Genomic DNA, 13,578 nt, shown 5'->3' with positions numbered 1-13,578 from the left:
GTGTTGGTTTCATGCAAATCGGATAAGAATTGACCGTGTTATGACTAAAACCGCACATTTTACAATGTCGTGACCCCCCCCTGAATTTTGACTCCCAACCGCTAATAAGGGTCATTACGTCATTGTGTCATGTCACATATCACAAGATGGGGCATTGAATTCTGAACATTTTGGCATTAGTTGCATGCAAATTGGATACAAATTGACCGCGCTATGGTAAAAAGACGATTTTGACCTTTTCAAGACCTTGACCTTGAGCTTTGACCCGATCGCTTCCAAAATCTAACCACATGGTCCTCGGATAATAACCAATCATCCCACCAAATTTGCTGCGATTCAGTTCAATACTTTTGGAGTTATGCGAATAATAAACAAACACACATATTCACAAATAAATAAATAAATACACAGCGATCAAAACATAACCTTCGCAACAAAGTTTGCGAAGGTCATAAATGTTTGAATTCTGCTTGGTATAAATCATGACAACAAGGCAACTCATGTACTTATCCTCAGTTAAAACAAGTCGGTCTCTTGAGCGACGTGTGGTGAGGTGTTTCTAATAACATGGCGATAACGTGGTGGTGAGGTGTTTTTAATAACATGGTGGATACGTGGTGGTGAGGTGTTTTCAATAGCATGGCACTAACGTGGTGGTGAGGTGTTTTTAATAACATGGTGGTGACGTGGTGGTGAGGTGTTTTTAATAACATGGCGATAACATGGTGGTGAGGTGTTTTTCATAACATGGTGGTTACGTGGTAGTGAGGTGTTTTTAATAACATGGCGATAACGTGGTGGTGAGGTGTTTTTCATAACATGGTGGTTACGTGGTAGTGAGGTGTTTTTAATAACATGGTGGTTACGTGGTGGTCAGGTATTTTCAATAACATGGTGTTAACGTGGTGGTGAGGTGTTTTTAATAACATGGTGGTGACGTGGTGGTGACGTGTTTTCAATAACATGGTGGTGACGTGGTGGTGAGGTGTTTTCAATAACATGGCAGTTATGTGGTGGAGAGGTGTTTTTAATAACATGGCGGTTACGTGGTGGTGAGGTGTTTTTAATAACATGGCGGTTACGTGGTGGTGGTGTTTTTAGTAACATGGCGGTTACGTGGTGGTGGTGTTTTTAATCACATGGCAGTTACATGGTTGTGAGGTGTTTTTAATAACATGGCGGTTACGTGGTGGTGGTGTTTTTAGTAACATGGCGGTTACGTGGTGGTGGTGTTTTTAATCACATGGCAGTTACATGGTTGTGAGGTGTTTTTAATAACATGGTGGTGATATGGTGGTGAGGTGTTTTTAATAACATGGTGGTGACGTGGTGGTGAGGTGTTTTCAATAACATGGTGGTGATGTGGTGGTGAGGTGTTTTTAATAACATGGTGGTGACGTGGTGGTGAGGTGTTTTCAATAACATGGCAGTTATGTGGTGGAGAGGTGTTTTTAATAACATGGCGGTTACGTGGTGGTGAGGTGTTTTTAATAACATGGCGGGTAAGTGGTGGTGGTGTTTTTAATCACATGGCAGTTACGTGGTGGTGAGGTGTTTTTAATAACGTGGTGGTTACGTGGTGGTGAGGTGTTTTTAATAACATGGCGTGTACACGGTGGTGAGGTGTTTTTAATAACATGTTGGTTACGTGGTTGTGGTATTTTTAATAACATGGCAGTTACGTGGTGTTGAGGTGTTTTTAATAACATGGCGGTTACGTGGAGGTGAGGTGTTTTTAATAACATGGCAGTTACGTGGCAGTGAGGTGTTTTTAATAACATGGCGGTTAAGTGGAGGTGAGGTGTTTTTAATTATGTGGTGGTTACGTGGTGGTGAGGTGTTTTTAATAACGTGGTGGTTACATGGTGGTGAGGTGTTTTTAATAATGTGGAAGTTACGTGGTGGTGTGTTTTTAATAACATGGTGGTTACGTGGTGGTGAGGTGTTTTTAATAATGTGGTGGTTACGTGGTGGTGAGGTGTTTTTAATAACGTGGTGGTTACATGGTGATGAGGTGTTTTTAATAACATGGCAGTTATGTGGTGGTGGTGTTTTTAATCACATGGCAGTTACGTGGTGGTGAGGTGTTTTTAATAACATGGCAGTTATGTGGTGGTGGTGTTTTTAATCACATGGCAGTTATGTGGTGGCGAGGTGTTTTTAATAACATGGTGGTGACGTGGTGGTGAGGTGTTTTCAATAACATGGCAGTATGTGGTGGAGAGGTGTTTTTAATAATATGGCGCTAACGTGGTGGTGAGGTGTTTTTAATAACATGGTGGTGACGTGGTGGTGAGGTGTTTTCAATAACATGGCAGTTATGTGGTGGAGAGGTGTTTTTAATAACATGGCGGTTACCTGGTTGTGGTATTTTTAATAACATGGCAGTTACGTGGTGGTGAGGTGTTTTTAATAACATGGCTGTTACATGGCGGTGAGGTGTTTTTAATAACATGGAAGTTACGTGGCAGTGAGGTGTTTTTAATAACATGGTGGTTACGTGGTGGTGAGGTGTTTTTAATAATGTGGTGGTTACGTGGTGGTGAGGTGTTATTAATAACGTGGTGGTTACGTGGTGGCGAGGTGTTTTTAATAAAGTGGTGGTTACGTAGTGGTGTGTTTTTAATAACATATATATATATATATATATATATATATATATATATATATATATATATATATATATATACATACCTTATGCATATATATATATATATATATATATATATATATATATATATATATATATATATATATATATATATATATATATATATATATATATATATATATATATATATATATATATATATATATATATATATATATATATATATATATATATATATATATATATATATATATATATATATATATATATATATATATATATATATATATATATATATATATGTACACATAAGGTATATATATATACCTTGTGGATATATATATATATATATATATATATATATATATATATATATATATATATATATATATATATATATATATATATATATATATATATATATACCTTATGTAGAAATATATATGTAGAAATATATATATATATATATATATATATATATATATATATATATATATATATATATATATATATATATATATATATATATATATATATATATATATATATATATATATATATACCGCCTGGCGTGCGAGCGATTGTGTATCTCCAATCGCAACTGCGTCGCTCACCGGATGGACAATTCAGTCGTGACCCTCCTGGAACTACCGCCAGGAGCCAGTCACGGGTGGGGGTTTAACCTCACCACGATTATGCCAATTGCCGACCCGCGCAGGATAGGGTTGCTTGCCAAATTCGACCTACCTAAGTACCTGCGCGAGTAGTCAACCAGGCGATCATAACTCGCTGCAGGTCGGCCTAGGACACGAACCGCTTAAGCGGTCCGTTTCATGCTACAGTGATAACCGAGCAGTGTTATCGCCGACCTCGATGGATGTGATTCTCTTCTTTACTCGGGTGTTCAAACCCCACTACTAATTTATTCCGCGATTCAAGATGGCACTTTCAAAAGGGAAAAAGACGACGAACGGGATACATTTCACACAAGGACATTTATTTAAACAGCACACGTATATACAGCCAAGGCAGTCATGCAATGTACAGGCACATAGAAAGTACTACTACCGACTATGATGATTATTTACAAGCACAGTCACTTGCACAGTTTCTACTTGGCAGGACATGGCGCCACAGCATGCATACGAAAACAAAGAAAAACCCTCCCCATAGGCAGGGAGGTAGACGGGGTTCGTAAACCTTTATGGCACAGGACCTGGAGCACCGAACGGGTCACGTGAGACCGAAGGGTCTTACCCGCGCCCTCGTGGCACGATGGTGAGTAGGTCGCAACGTCGACTCCCCACTGCCTTGCGTAGCCACGCCTGACCTCGGGCCCCTGGCGTGGTCAGCGAGCTCTCTCCGGCGTTGCTGCTGGTGCTTTCACGACCCACGACCGAACAAGGAAAGACTGAAGGGCAGAAGGGGCTTCAGGACCAGAGAGAGAATGGATGATGGACCACAGGGCGAGAGCTCATGGACCAGAGAGAGAACGGATGATTGACCACAGGACGAGAGCTCATGGACCAGAGAGAGAGCGAGCCTCGTGCGCGTCCGCCCTTTTATAATCCGAGGCTCCGCCCTTCGCCCCACCCCGATTCCAGCTCCACCTCCCTTCGAGAAGGTTCCCAAAAAGGGGCGTTCCCTCACCCCGACCGACTCACGCTGTTCATCCACCAATCGGCGGCGAGCTGCCCTCCCCCTGCCTCCGTCACACTCCTCGGAGAAACAGGCGGGAAAAATCCGCGCACCCATCGGAACTCTTTTGGTTTCCTTTTTCGTTCGATGGTTTTCAATGCGGCTTGTTGCTTGCGTGGAGATTTGTTCAAAATAACAATAGAAAAAGAAAAACGGCTATCTCAAAGAGTCGCAGCCCGGTGACACGAAGAAAAAAATCCCTTTAAACAACGGTGGGGAACTATCTGCACATAAACTTAGCGTCATAACTCATCTAAGGACCCTTCATGGTGTATTGCGAATTACCACAGCCGTAACAATATGTATATATATATATATATATATATATATATATATATATATATATATATATATATATATATATATATATATATATATATATATATATCGAAAAGCACGGTGATGCAGTGAGGCGGTGAAGCCATGAGTCAGTTCGGGAAGCTGTGAAGACTATCTGCCTATTGATCATGTCCAGTTTGAATGTTAATTCACCAAGACCCTGAAGACCCCGAAGACCCAAAAGTCCCAAAAGACCTTGAAGACCTAAAAGACCCTGAAGACCCCGAATAATCAAAGACAGACAAGCATATCGGTCACGCATAATACGTAAATGCTCTTTTGGCAAAAACCCTCACTCTCTATGAGAATGTAGAAACGTTTACAGGAACTTGATATGAGCCATTATAGTAGAAACTAGAAGGGCACTCGGTAGAGCGCATACCTCCGCCAGGCTGATTAGTTTACGTTTTGTATCCCACTGTCAGGCCAAATCTGGATTCGGACCTGAACCAAAATCAAATCGCCTTGTTCTTGTCACCTAATCAACTCATACACCAAGTTTTGTCATAACTCATGCTAAACTTTTTGAAATACCATGCTAAGTATCGTTTTTGGCCACATCTCTCAATCGTGAAGAATTACTTTGAAGATTTAAAAGAATGATTGTATTCAGATCTGGATCTGATTCAGATCTTCACCAAAGTCGAATCAATTCGTCCTTGTCACACAGCAAACATATTCACCAAATTTCATCCAGATCCTTCCAAACTTTTGAGATATCTTGCACACAAACAAACAGACAGACAAACAGACAGACAGCAGTGAATAGATAAACAAAGTCCATCGCAGATGTTGGAGGTAATAATAATAATACTAAGACTTCCCTTGCAAGGAACTTCAATGCAAGCGGAGGCCATTAGGCCCAGAAAGCCTGCGCAATGGTTGGCAACCCATGGTTGTATTTTTTGTGCTCTATCCTTTTTCAATGCTGAGCAATCAAGGAACCTGGTGTTGGCTTAATGGTTAGGATGTCGGGCTTGGGATCCTAAGATCCTGATTTCAAATCCTGCTCAGCTGTTGAATTAATACCAGGTGGGGTTAACTCGGCCTGTCATCCTTCCGAGGTTGGCAAAATGAGTGTCAGCATGCTGGTATACTGTGTTGGAGTGGCGACATGTCCAGGATTGTACCTTATAGCCATGAAGACTGCTTAGGCAGCACCAACGCTCTGCACAGAGTATGGTCCCGATGGATGGAATCAAGGGACAGCAAGTACCATTTTTAAATGACTTGCCAAAGTTCAAAGTTGCAACCTCCCAGACTCGGAGCGGATGCTCCAACCATTACACTGGCTGAATTAAAGAACATGTAATACAGTACATGTACTCAAATTGTTCATAACAGTTGTGAGAATGTGTATGTACATTGTATACTGATGAGCACACATGATCAAGAACTTCACTGGAGTTTCAACATTACTTTGCCATTCACATCCACCAAACAGCCAACCACATCACCTTAACGGAAGCATGATGGCGCAGGGAAACAATCAAACTGACAGCTTTTTGCAGACATACAAACAGGTGGAATAGAAAGCCATTGCTTACGAACAGCAAAGTGTGACAAAGCCTGACAGGTGTGACAAAAGCAGTACCAGGTGCTTGGTAAGCGGTGTAAGTAGTGAAGAAGAGAAAGAAAGGAAGGTGTATGGCAGTGCAAGGAGGTGAGAGAATCACTCGCTTCCAGATTAATACCCTGATGGCTTTTCTGATCCTGCAATTAATCATCACAATTCCTCCAAATATAAAACCCCTGAAAATGTGACAAATGTCGAATATCTCTGATGTTTTCAGCTCCAGGTTTTTCTCGTAAGCAAAAAGCATCGGAGCGAGGGATGTGCAACCGCCAGTGAAATGATTGCATCAGTATGTTCTCTTCATTCCTGTAGCCTGGAGGAGTTGATGTCAGGGTTGGCAGAGAAATCCCACAGCCAAAGCCTCTTCCTTGTTTGTTCGGTAAATGACTTAGGAAACTCATCTCATATTTCCAGTTTCAGATTGTGCTAAGTATTCTCCCAAAAATATCAAGGTGTGTATAAATTGTTCCACACTTCCACACTACATAAGAAGAACAATACTGCAATGTTGAAGACCGATGCAAGAGGTCACCTGCATGTTTCTGGCCTTGTATGGAATGCCATCAGGATTCCATCACAGCATGATGTAATGTTCTCCATATAGTCTCATTCTAACATATCTACATTCCTATGTAGCAACAAATGCATCATTACATATTTTTGTTCATGATCATTCAGATGAAGAAATGTAGTCTGACGGGATGGCAGAGAGGTAGCACACTTACCTTTGAATTGTTTGAATCCTGATCCAACTCTAACCTGTTGGATTGTTGCTGCGCATGTTGGTTACTGCATCACAAAGTTTGCCGTCCCGATGCCATTAGTTTGACATTAAGGATGTCAGGGTGTCTTTTGCGAAGAGTCAAAAGCAAGTTATCGCCAGCACCCTGAACAAATTACAAATCCCCTCCCAAGTCAGATCAAAACGAAGATCAGGCTTAGCCAGCCGAGGTTCGTGAAAAACTTGGGCAAAAAATTTCCCCGGCTTGCCCCACAAGTAAGGTGGGAGTACATTTGCATGAGTGAATGTTTTTCAGCATGGTTTGGGCAGTACATTAAGCATGATAAGGCATGTTACCTGTTCATGGTCAATGATAAGCAAAATGAGCTTGAGAACACTAATCCTTTGATGGTTAACGGTGCATTACCAATGCAAAAAGCGACAGCCATGTTCCAAGAAAGAATGATTCACTGGCAAGCCTGGTGTTGGCTTAGTGGTTAGGGTGGTGGCTTGGGATCCTAGGGTCCTGAGTTCAAGCCCTGTTGGCTGCTGAATTAAAAATACACCAGGAGGTTGACTCAGCCTGTCATCCTTCCGAGGTCGGCAAAATGAGCACCAGTGTACTGGTAAGGGGGACACTGCATCACGGGTGTATGAGCAAAAGGAGAGGGGAGGTTGAGTGGTGGTCTGAAAAATCGCCTGCTAGGCATGCCTGACCCCATCGTCAATCATGTAATCACAGCTGGCCATAGCCCAGGAAGAACGGGCGAAGCAGAAAAACACCTGCAGAATTCACAAATTCGGCCCCCAGGGATTGTCAGCTGTGCAACACTATAGGGCCATGACATTGCACTTCGTGGGACCATTCCACACATTGGTATGCTGTAATGCTCACAAACTACTAAAGCACAATGCCCTGATTAACGGAACCCTTCCAAATTCCATGCATATCATGAGGGAGGTTGTTATGAGTGGTTGAAGGTGCTACTCAAGTTTTGGAAAGGATATTGTTCAACAAAATTTATTTGAGGGGATTTACACAATGGCTTGTTTGGAGTTCACATCTGAGCATGCTGCTCTTGATTCTCAGATTTCAGTTTCAAATTTCATATCCTGTGTTGATTTCTTCATTGTCTCCTCGTGTCCTTGTCCTGCATGTGACTATGTCTCATATATATATATATATATATATATATATATATATATATATATATATATATATATATATATATATATATATATATAGCTCTTTCTAACCACTCACTCACTGACTGACTGATATTTAAGTTTGGTGCCTTCCGGTTGACATATAAAGCTGAAATTTTTGCGTGCCAGTGGAGATTGAAGCCGATACACTGGAAAAAATCACAGAACCGACGGAAAGCCTCCGTAAATGAAAATATAAATAAATGAAAAAGATAAATGAAAATAAATAAATAAATTTTAAAAGTTTTTAAAATGCAGGTGAGCTCCCCAAGACAATGGAGAAGCATGGTTGGTATGCTTACACAACGTGTAAGCACACCTACTAATATATATATATATATATACATATATATATATATATATATATATATATATATAAATATATATATATATATATATATATATATAAATATATATATATATATATATATATATATATCTTCTTCTTCTTCTTTCGGCTGCTCCCGTTAGGGGTCGCCACAGCGGATCATCCATATGATCCGCATAGTGATTTGGCATATGTTTTACGCCAGATGCCCTTCCTGACGCAACCCTGGTCGCCTCTTACGACACAGGGATATGGTACACCTATTTTAACCGGGGTATACACCGGCCCAGTATACTGGTACTCATTTCCTCGACCTCGGAAGGATGACAGGCTGAGTCAACCCCCTGGTGTATTAATTCAGTGGCCCAACGGGGCTTGAACTCAGGACCTCTTGGATCCCAAGCCACTGCCCTAACCACTGCGCCAACACCAGGCATATATATATATATATATATATATATATATATATATATATATATATATATATATATATATATATATATATATATATATATATATATATATATATATATATATATATATATATATATATATATATATATATATATATATATATATATATATATATATATATATATATATATATATATATATATACATATATACATATACATATATATATATATATATATATATATGAAGAACAAAGACCCATTCACATCTCTGACATGTGCATAGAAAGAACAACCAATTAGCTCTCACCTAATCAATTATCCCAAATGGCTAGGATTTTCGGGGGTGGGGCATTTATATCTGACATTTGTCATCATTTTGGCAGGAAGCACTAAGGGCTTAGCTAATATTTTTTTATCTCTCCAGTGTTGCAGATGATGCCTGAAAGTTTTGAGTGATGGAACACTATGACCTAGAGACGAGAATTAACCTGCATGTATCAAGGAATTGAAGGGAAACACCATTGCAACCATCCACACTATTGCTCAAGACGTTGCACGCAATAATGAACAATATGCTGATTCATAAATGTAACAGCTCCAATGGGGCCCATTTGTTAGATATAATGTTTAAGTAATTATGTTATATCTCAGCATAATCTCTGATCTGCGTGCTTTCCAACCATGTGCTACACACAGTATTTATTATGTTTATGAATTTTTTACAGCACCAATAAATGCTATATATATATATATATATATATATATATACATATATATATATAAATATATATATGTATATATATATATATATATATATATATATATATATATATATATATATATATATACATATATATATATAAATATATATATATATATATATATATATATATACATATCTTCTTCTTCTTTCGGCTGCTCCCGTTAGGGGTCGCCACAGCGGATCATCCATATGATCCGCAGAGTGATTTGGCACATGTTTTACGCCGGATGCCCTTCCTGACGCAACCCTGGTCGCCTCTTACGACACAGGGATATGGTACACCTATTTTAACCGGGGTATACACCGGCCCAGTACTCTGGTACTCATTTCGCCGACCTCGGAAGGATGACAGGCTGAGTCAACCCCCTGGTGTATTAATTCAGTGGCCGAACGGGGCTTGAACTCCGGACCTTTTGGATCCCAAGCCGCTGCCCTAACCACTGCGCCAACACCAGGCTTATATATATATATACATATATATATATATATATATATATATATATATATATATATATATATATATATATATATATATATATGCCCCACCCTGTATAAATAGATTGATTCCTTCCATGCTCTTCTGGCTGAAGAAGGCTGGATAAAGCAAGCATGAAAGGCTACACAAGGTAAGCCCTTTGCTGTTTCAAACCCTTCCCAGAGTTCCTCCACAGCTATAATATAAAGACAGACATTTACAAATAGTACACACACGAGAATCCCAATGCTGCACACCCCCTCAGCTGCCGAACTGATTCAATCGCTTATTGGTGAATCATCAGCAACAGCACAGACAGAAATGTGTACCGTCGAGGCTCCCAAGCATGTACCACATGCAAATGTAAAAAATCAGTCAATATATCTATATATTATGAAAACTCTCATCTTGTATGTATGTATGTATGTGTGTATGTATGTATGTATGTATGTATGTTCTCAGAATACAGCCAAAACGGTACACGATAGCACAAAAAATGTTAGCGCCACCTTACTCACTATTGTCTTGCGGTGTGCAGTATCAAGTTTCGTTCAAATTCGGCAGCGAAAAAATTATTTTAAAATCTATTCCCGATTCAGTCAAGTACACTTCAGGAGAATTTGATCAATGCAAACAACCTCAGTAGTATAGCTCGCTGGAGCTATTACATATTATTTTTTTTCGAAATGATTTTTTTATCAACCGCTGTCACAACGGGAACCCAACGGGGGAACATCAACCGTTAGTAAATAATAAAGAAAGATCCACCCACATCTCTCACCTGTGAATGGAGGGAATTGGTTATTTCCTCCATTTACAAGGACAAATTGATTCAATTTCGGTGAAGATCTGGATCCCAGAATTTTTTGAGTGATTCGTCACCATTGAGAGGTAGAACGAAAAACGATATATGTTATATCTCAAAAAGTTGTGGATTGATTCGGACAAAACTTGTTGGACAGGTTTGGGTATTTGTCAAAGACAAATTGTTTAGATTTTGGTGAAGATCCGGCTCCGGATATTAATTTTTTAATTTTTTTTGTTAGTGATTCTTCGTCATTGAGAGATGGGGTCAAAATGATAAACAGCATGACATTTCAACAAGTTGTAGATGGATTATGACAAAACTTGGTGGATGAGTTGGGTAGGTGACAAGAACAAGCGAATTTGATTTTGGTTCAGGTCCGGATGTAGATCCAGCCTATCAGTGGGACATAAAACGTAAACTGATCAGCCTGGTGGAGGTATGCACTCTACCGAGTGCCGTCTTAGTTTTTCCTGCATTACGACCAAGTAGTTTGGCCTTAGGACCAGGATTCATGTGTTCCCTGCAGTATGACCATACATTTTGGCCTTCTGGCCAAAGTAATGTGTTTTGCATTGACAATTGATTTTCACAGCTCTGCTTGGGCATGCACTTTGGTCTGTGGGTTAACGTCCATGTGTGCGGCTTCATCACAATGTTTTCGATATTTCACCTTTGTAACTGAAAAGGCATTTCCAAATGAGAAGCATGTTCCTTGCTCCTATAAGTCCCTTGCTACCGATGGACTTTCAACTTTAACCTCCATCAGTCGTGATCTCAATCTTGTCCTTCAATGGGGTTCCAGCAACCTTGTCTCTTTCAATCAACCTAAGACTCAAACCCTCCTTATATCCAGCAAGATCAACACAGCCACCCTTCCTCTTCCCTTGTCCAGCTCTCAACTGCAGCAGTTCTAGCTCCTAATATACTCGGTCTCACCATCTCCAGCCATCTCTCCTGACAGCCTCATATCACAAAACTCACCAATTATGCCTCCAAGAAACTTGGTTTTCACTTCAGAGCTTGCAAGTACTTTCACTCCCATCAGCTTCTCACCCTCTACAAATCCAAAGTCAGGCCAGTGATGGAATACTGCTCCCATGTTGGCCAGGCTGTCTGACCGATTAATGATCCGACTTTATAAAGTCATCTCGAACCTTTCACCCACCATCGATCAGCTTCTTCCCTCCGTTCTTCTCCCGCTACCACCACGGTCAGTGCTCTATCAAACTCTGTTTCTGTCCCTCCTCCTCTTCACTGTTCATAACACCTGTCCAGCTTTTACCCATCAATCCTTCTGCATTACCCTCCCTTCCCTCTGTACCAATCGCTGTGCCTCCTCATTCTCCCCGCTCGCTGCTTCTCTTCGGAACAGCCTTCCCAACAGTGCTCCTGACTTCTATCAACGAGCAATTCAAGTCACCAATCAATCATGTAGATCATTTAATTATCACATTTTCCACTCTTCTTTCCTTGCTTTTGTACACAGGGGGGGCAACTCTTGTTTTTGGGGCTCCACCCTTCCCCTGAGATATAAATAAAGAAAAATAATTGTGTCCAAGACTGAAGCTTTAAAATGCTGGCTTGAACATCACCCCCACAAGGGTTGTTGTTCTTAACTTCGGAGATATCTTTCACAACACCTTACTCATATTTTCTCCCAACCTCCTTTTCCTCCCACACTGCTCAACCTTCCACTCCCTCTCTCTCCGACCTTCTTCCCTCTTCCTTATTTTTTCCAATTATAATCTTTTCATTTCAGTCCTCTCTCCATGAGTGTGCAATAAATAGATTGCTCCTGTGTACATTTCTGAGCCTGCAGAACTTGATTCAGCTTTCCTTATAGTGTGCTGCCACTTTGTAAGCAATTAGAGCAACATCTGTCAATTATGGGTGAAAGAAGGTGCTTGAAGTAATATGATAGGATTCACACAGCCTGTAGGTTTTAGCTCACTATCCAAATCCGACGTTGCCAGTGTGCACACTGTGCAGTGCGTTGTGTACAGGGCCGAGGTTAATGGTTGCTGCCAAGACTTTAGGCTCAAGGTCAACCTATTCGTTTATAGAAAGCTGTCGTTCCCACTCAACATGAGAAAGTGAGCGCCGAAGAGCGCTGTGTGCGCTTTCCTCATCTCAAGGTGAACGCATGAGTGCAAAAACCGATCACTCAATGTCCATTCCCGTCCCGCCTCCAGGAGCACAAATCCCAACTGCTCTCCGCCAAGCCCCCACAGGCTGCCCTACGCCACCGTATATACCCTTCTGTGTTTTATACCTACGTTTCTAGTGATCCAAAATGATTGCAAAGGTTTCAGAGCAATCAGTGGGAGTGTTGTAGAGTCAGAGTGTGATATCAGTCAGACATGGCAACTGCATGAGGGGGTGATGAAGGATATACTCAAAAGGTGAAAGGCAAAGGTTGGAAGCACATTCCAGGGAGGGAATGAAAAATAGGCTGTGGCTGGAGACTTATGAAGGGTGAAAAATCAAGAATTGTGAAGGATGAAAAGTAATGCAATCAAAAGCAAACGAGAGATTTCATTTTTATTGATGCAAGAATTGCACAACACGACGTGCAATTTCCAGGTGGGACAGATGGAGCATCTATTGCTCAAAGCTCTGCGTAGTTGGAATTATACC

General features: G+C 40.4%; 1 protein-coding gene across 7 annotated transcripts in view; it reads right to left on the bottom strand.

Annotated features, from left to right (window-relative positions):
- Positions 1-12,220, bottom strand: part of LOC147035126 (uncharacterized) — a 61,439-nt gene extending 49,219 nt beyond the window's left edge. For 3 of the 7 annotated variants that reach the window (XR_015061400.1, XM_085893799.1, XM_085893803.1), the window contains exon 1: positions 11,923-12,214. The gene's annotated coding sequence lies outside the window, so the exon portion shown is untranslated. Of the gene's footprint in view, positions 1-6,949; positions 7,136-11,922 lie in introns of those variants that run through there. The other 4 variants (XR_015061399.1, XR_015061396.1, XM_085893807.1 and 1 more) reach the window with 3 other exon arrangements.
- Positions 12,221-13,578: the final 1,358 nt, after the last annotated feature.

Source organism: Eptatretus burgeri, chromosome 1 (genome assembly GCF_056783735.1).
Source record: "Eptatretus burgeri isolate ZD-2024b chromosome 1, Ebu_testis_v1, whole genome shotgun sequence".
NCBI lineage: Eukaryota > Metazoa > Chordata > Myxini > Myxiniformes > Myxinidae > Eptatretus > Eptatretus burgeri.
The sequence above is the reverse complement of the archived record's forward strand: the minus strand, read 5'-3'. Positions and strand labels throughout refer to the sequence as shown.